Genomic DNA, 6,526 nt, shown 5'->3' on the forward strand with positions numbered 1-6,526 from the left:
AGATTTCTCAGGTTTGGTCATCAAACGACAAATACTGTAAACACTATATTAAGAAAAACATTGGGAGAAATTGTAACTTGACAAAAATGTTCAGATCAGTATGAAGAGGGTTTTTTCTGAAAGGTGGAAGGTCTTTATATTTTTTTGCATGTTTAACAAAATTGAAAAAAGTGATACAGCAGTTCGATGCATGACACAGCTGTCATCTAACCAAGGTTTTTTTTTTTAATAACTTTTTCTCTGGACTGCATGACCTATTGATCAGTATTCACTATGCAAATGTGAAAATGGGCCAAAAAAATTTTTTGGTTCACTTTCTGGCAACAAGTTTAGTTCCCTGCCCATTCGGTTCTGCTGAAAATTTTGAGGTATTTTTCATTCGGGAACAAAATTCTTTGCCCAGTGCCCACATTCACTCTCTCACACTCATTCTCCTTCACTCTCTCACACTCCAAATATTTCCCTACCTTCTCTGCTGACCACTTACGCTTCTCCCAGACATCTCCCAGACATAACCCAGTGGGAACTACCGCCAAAATGGCTGCACTTGCACTGGCATCCTCTCCCCAATCCTCCAAGTGGAAGTGGTCGGCAGAAGTCCACTTGGAGGTCAGCAGAAAAGGTGGGGAAAGAGAGAAAGAGTGGATGAGAATGAGATTGTTCTGTGTTTTTTTTGTTTTGTCTGATTCGTGGGGGGTCTGGCCTCATTCTCGGGGCTTCATATGAAATGCTGAATTTACCAAAATTTGCAATTCATATGTATACATTGTCATGTCATCAAAATATTGCATATTTGCCACCATACGAGTATTAATGTTTACTCTTGTACCATTGTGGCTCTGATTGTTCAGGCACTGCTCTTTTTTCAGATATGCAAGGTCACAGTTCCACAGTTCCACTTGGTGTAAAATAATTCCCTTTTATCAAATTTTAATTTGCATTTATTAAATGGTGTCTGCATTCCCTTTTGACAGGACTCTCCTTAAAGCAACTTAAAAAATAATAATAATGATAACATATCATTCTTCCAAATGGGGCACACATCCACATAGGGGAAAAATATATTTTTGACAAAAAATAGTGTGACTCATATTTCCAAGGACATAAATTAGCTCATCATAAAATATTCTTTAATTCTTCGTAGCTAAACAATATAAAAACACAGCAGCAATGGCACAGTATCACTGGGTCATGTGGATAAGGTAAAGTATTGCAATTACAACAGACGCAATGTACAAAAGCGTGTACAAGGTAATCAGGTTTAAACCAGGCACAGGAAAGTCCACCGTCCAGCAGCAGGAACTTCCCAATATATCCCTCTCTCTCTCAAAGCGTTTCCCTGGACAACCGGCTTCCTCAGGAGATGAATCAGGATTCATCTTCCTTATGACTCAACAAATCCAGAGTGGTTCAGACTGGTATCTTCAGGCAAGCTGCAAAAGAAAATCATTTGCATACAGAGTCACACTATTTTTTGTCAAAAATCTCTTTTTCCCCCATGTGGATGTGCGCCCCATTTGGAAGAGTTGTATAGATTATTAAGTGTTGGAGGAACGCTTATTTGGGTGCTGCTGCCTAATTAGGGAAAGTATTATTTATTTATTGACACCAGTGGTGTGTGTTTGCTTTTCTTGTGTTTTTAATAACATATCATGACAGAAAAAATGTTCCATTTTTGTATTGTTATTATATTATAATATCTTGCACATTTCTGCATGTTTTTATACAGCAGTTTAAAATGTTATTGCCCATTTTTAATGTGTGCTTTAATGTTTATTCAATATAGAGCATGCTTAATGCAATGGACTTTATTCATGTTGGATATGATATGTGGGATTGTAATAGTTATTTTTAAGGCTCACTGATGCATGTTGGGGCAAAGGCTGGCCCGTGTGGTCAAATCCAACAGATGAGCTACTGTAGCTCAAATTGCTGAAAAAGTTAATGTTGATTATGATAGAAAAGGTGTCAGAACACATGGTGCATCGGTGCATTTGTTGCGTATGGGGCTGCTTAGCAGCAGACCAGTCAGTGTGTCCATGCTGACCCCTGTCCACTGCCGAAAGCGCCTACAATATGCACATGAGCATAAGGACTGGACTACAGAGCAAAGGAAGAAGGTGGCCTGGTCTAATGAATCACGTTTTCTTTTACATTGCATGGGTGGCTGTGTGCATGTGCGTCGCTTACCTGGAGAACACATGGCACCAGGATGCATCCATGGAGGCCCCATCTCACAACTTAGAGGACTTAAAGGACCTGCTGCTAACATCTTGGTGCCGGATACCACAGCACACCTTAAGAGGTCTAGTGGAGTCCATGCTATTTTTCCAAAAGTAATTTTTTTCATTTTGAAGAAGATAATGGGGATGTCCCATGATAAAGAAGATAGAAAATAGAGTTAAATACAGCATAATACATGTGTTTTATAGGGGGTGTTAAACTCTAGGGCTTAAGGGTCCTAACCAGGCCAGATGTTTTGGATTTGCCAAAGTATTGGCAGTTGAATCTAAATGGTTGGACATTGTTAAAAAGTAAGGGTTTACCAAAATCCTTCAAGGTGTGGATTTTTATACCACTGATCTAAAGGAAAAATCATGCTCATTTCTTTTACTACTGAACTCACACTTTAGTATTTGAGATCTGGAAGTCACTCCAAACCTCATATTGCATACTTGCCAACTGTCCTGATTTTCCCAGGACAATCCACGGATTTGAGAGCTTCTCTCAGTATTTCAGTGTCATTACCAAGGTATCAGCAGTTGGGGGTGTAGGGCCTGTTGGGGAACATGTGTTTTTCTGGGTATGTTAGTATGTATCTGGGTATCGTGTGTGTACTGGGTATACTGGTGTCTGTGTGTGTTTCTTTTTGTGTGAGTGCCCCTCCCGAGGTCAGGCTCTAGATCCGCCCTTGTATGCAATGTCATCAGGTAATATCTGCAAGCTTTCCTTGTCATGCACCCTGGACAGTGCTTTATATACATTGTAGAAGTATCTGTAGCTCACACATGAAATGCTGCTGCATGGCTGTGTTGTTTTTATTAATTATATTACTTATATTGAAATGTATATATTAAGGTAACATATATGTTTCGTTTTTGGCTTATCATTAACATTATCATTAAGTTTTTTCAAAATTGTCATTTATTAATATAGTTATTGGGTGTATATATATATACCGTATTTGCTCGATTATAAGACGAGGTTTTTTTCAGAGCAAATGCTCTGAAAAATACCCCTCGTCTTATAATCGGGGTCGTCTTCTAATCAGACCTCAAATAGAGGTCTGATTAGGAGACTAAGATCCAGATCCCCCGCACCGCTGCAGGGGACCTGGATCCTCCTGTCGTCGCCCCCCCCCCACACACTTACCGGTGCTTCCGGAGGTGAAGTTGGCAGCGGGGGTTTGTATGCGTCCGTCGCAAATACCTTCCCCGACTGTCAGAGATTAGAGTTCCAGAGTTCCTGATCTCTGACAGCCGGGGAAGGTATTTGCCACGGACGCATACAAACCCCCGCTGCCAACTCCACCTCCTTCCGGCTGCCGCGGAATGAGATGTCAACCCGCTGCCCCGGCAATACAACAGGAAATTGGAAGCACCGGTAAGTAAGTAAGTGTAAGTGTGTGTGTGTGTGTGTGTGTGTGTGTGTGTGTGTAGGGCATTTCTGGAATGCCTTACACCCCTATATGCCACTCTGGCACTTAGGGGGTTAAAAGGTATATTATGGGGCAGAGTGGCATATAGGGAGGTATAAGGCATTTCAGGAGGCAGAGTGGCGTTAAGGGGGCATTTAATAGTGCACTCTGCCTCCTGAAATGCCTTATACCTCCCTATATGCCACTCTGCCCCATAATATGCCTTTTAACCCCCTAAATGCCAGAGTGGCATATAGGGGTATAAGGCATTTCTGGAGGCAGAGTGCTCTATATAATGCCTTTTAACTCCCTTAATGCCACTCTGCCTCCTGGAATGCCTTATACCTCCCTATATGCCACTCTGCCCCATAATATGCATTTTAACCCCCTAAATGCCAGAATGGGATATAGGGGTATAAGGCATTTCTGGAGGCAGAGTGGCACATAGGGGTTCAAAAGGCATACCATGGGGCACAGTGGCATATAGAGGGTTAAAAGGCATATCATGGGCCACAGTGCCATATTGGTGTGGCAAGCCTGGGGGCAGATGTGCGTAACTGGGGGACAGGTTGGAAAATACAAGAAATAAAAACAAAAAAAAAATATTTTTCTCAATCATAGCTTTTATTAAAAAAAATAGTTTACATGAATTAACATTTACTGGTAAAACTTTTTTCCTTTAGGGTCGTCTTATATTCAGGCTTTTTCTTTTTTTCCTAAGTTAATATTCAGATTTTGGGGGGTCGTCTTATAATCAGGGTCGTCTTATAATCGAGCAAATACGGTATATATATATATATATATATATATATATATATATATATACGTATGTATATAGATAGATGTACAGCATATAGTGTATTGGCCCGAATTAGGCCGCACTCCCCCCACTTTAAGTCTTTAAAGTGGGGGTGCACATTTCCGAGTGCTGCAGGGGATCTGGATCCTCCCCGGCAGCCGGTGGACGTCTGCGCAATGCGCGTAGACAACCTCTGCTGCCAGCGTTTCAGCTGGGACTTCTATAACGGAGCACTGGCCTGACATGACCTTCCAGTGCTCCAACACAGAAGCCCCGGCGGAAGTGCCGCCAGCGGAGGTTGTCTGCGCACATTGCGCAGATGTCCACCGGCTGGCCCTGCCAGACACCAGGGAGTCTGGGGGTGCAGTGGTAAGTCTGGGGGGGGTATCATTTTTAGGGGACAGAGTGGCATATCAGGGGGCAGAGTGGCATATCAGGGGGCAGAGTGGCATATCAGAAGGGGGCAGAGTGGCATATCAGGGGGGGGCAGAGTGGCATATCTGGGGGGCGAGGGGCATATCTATAAGTAAGGCACATTATGAATTAAGGGGGGGACCTTTAAATTGCTATTGGTTTAACAACTTTCTGTTTACATATAACATATGCTGACTAACTGTATAATAGATACCAAAAATATAAAAATACATGTATTCCTGTTTATTAGGTAAAATACCATTCCACTCGTGTATTTTTTCCTTTGTAAAATATTTTGTTCTTTAAAATAGCACCAAACTTTAAGGGTGCGGCTTATAATCGGGTGCGGCCTATAATCAAACCAATAAGGTATATTGTGTGTGAAGCGGACCTAGAGCAGACCTAGGAAAATCAATTCATTATAAGATTAGTTAGTAAAAACAAGAAGTCTTCTTTGGCCTGGGTCTACCCCTTTTTGGCTCATTAGCTTGTTGAGCATGCACAGGTGCCTAAAGGGTTCATGGCAGTGACAAGTCCTGTGGGTGCCATGATAAGTCCTGCGGGTGCAATGTCAAGTCAGTTAGTGATGTAATCTGCACAATAATTACTAGGTGGAGCTAAATGATGCTAATTAGGTTTGCTAATTAGGTTTGGGCAGAGTGAGCATAGCTTTGTGGTAGTGGGTGTGGTAAATTTTCAAGTACCAAAGTACATTTTTTTCTATTATATGCAAACCATTACAGTGTTATTTTTTCTATAGAACTTTGCTCCTAAAACCTTGAAGAGATTGTGAATTTACAAGTGCAAGATTATTTCAAGTTTTCAGAGTATTAATTCATCACGAGTCTTTGCTTAAACCAATTTGCCCACTAGTATTATTCTTAATCTGCCCCAAGCACTTGACTTCAAATAAACTGGCTTCACTCTGGTATACTAGTGGCTAAGAGTGCCTCACACCTACCTTTACTGCCACTCAAGCAGCACATCTGGTCTGCATTTGGCTGGATACACGCGGCCAAGCTCTGTGAGAGTGTCTCAGTATAGCTTCTGGTCACACGTATATATGTATGCTAAAAGTGCATACATTAGCTATGGTCCAAATGTATTTGACGTTACCTCTCTTAAACAAATATAATAAACTAAAATTCTCCCCTGAAATCATTAATACATTAGGAGTGAAACCACCATTATTATTATTATACCTTATAAAGCGCCGACAGGTTCCGCAGCGCTGTACAAGATGAACATTTTACAGATAACTACAAGTACAATACAGCAATTGACATACAGATACAAGAGGAATGAAGGGCCCTGTTCACACAGGAACTTACAATCTAGGTGGATAAGGGGTGAGAAACAGGAGGTTTCTATATATAAGTGCCAAAAAAACTCGCATGCAGGTGAAAGTAGTAGGAGGTATGGGAGATATATTAATATAACAGTTGAAGTTGGCGTGATTTGTCATGGATTTTCAAAGAAGAAGAATCATTACAGACTTAAGTTGTACAAAATTTTACAGTGTATTTCTTTATTAGAAGCAATGTTGGCTGAAATTGATGAGGTCACATAAGAAAGTTTTTATTTAGGGAAGAGAAACTATCCAAAATAGAAACATGATATCTTTCTATCCTGTCAATGTGGTATTAACAGGATATCCTTAAATCATATTTTGGAAA

Source organism: Spea bombifrons, chromosome 2 (genome assembly GCF_027358695.1).
Source record: "Spea bombifrons isolate aSpeBom1 chromosome 2, aSpeBom1.2.pri, whole genome shotgun sequence".
Taxonomy (NCBI): Eukaryota; Metazoa; Chordata; class Amphibia; order Anura; family Pelobatidae; genus Spea; species Spea bombifrons.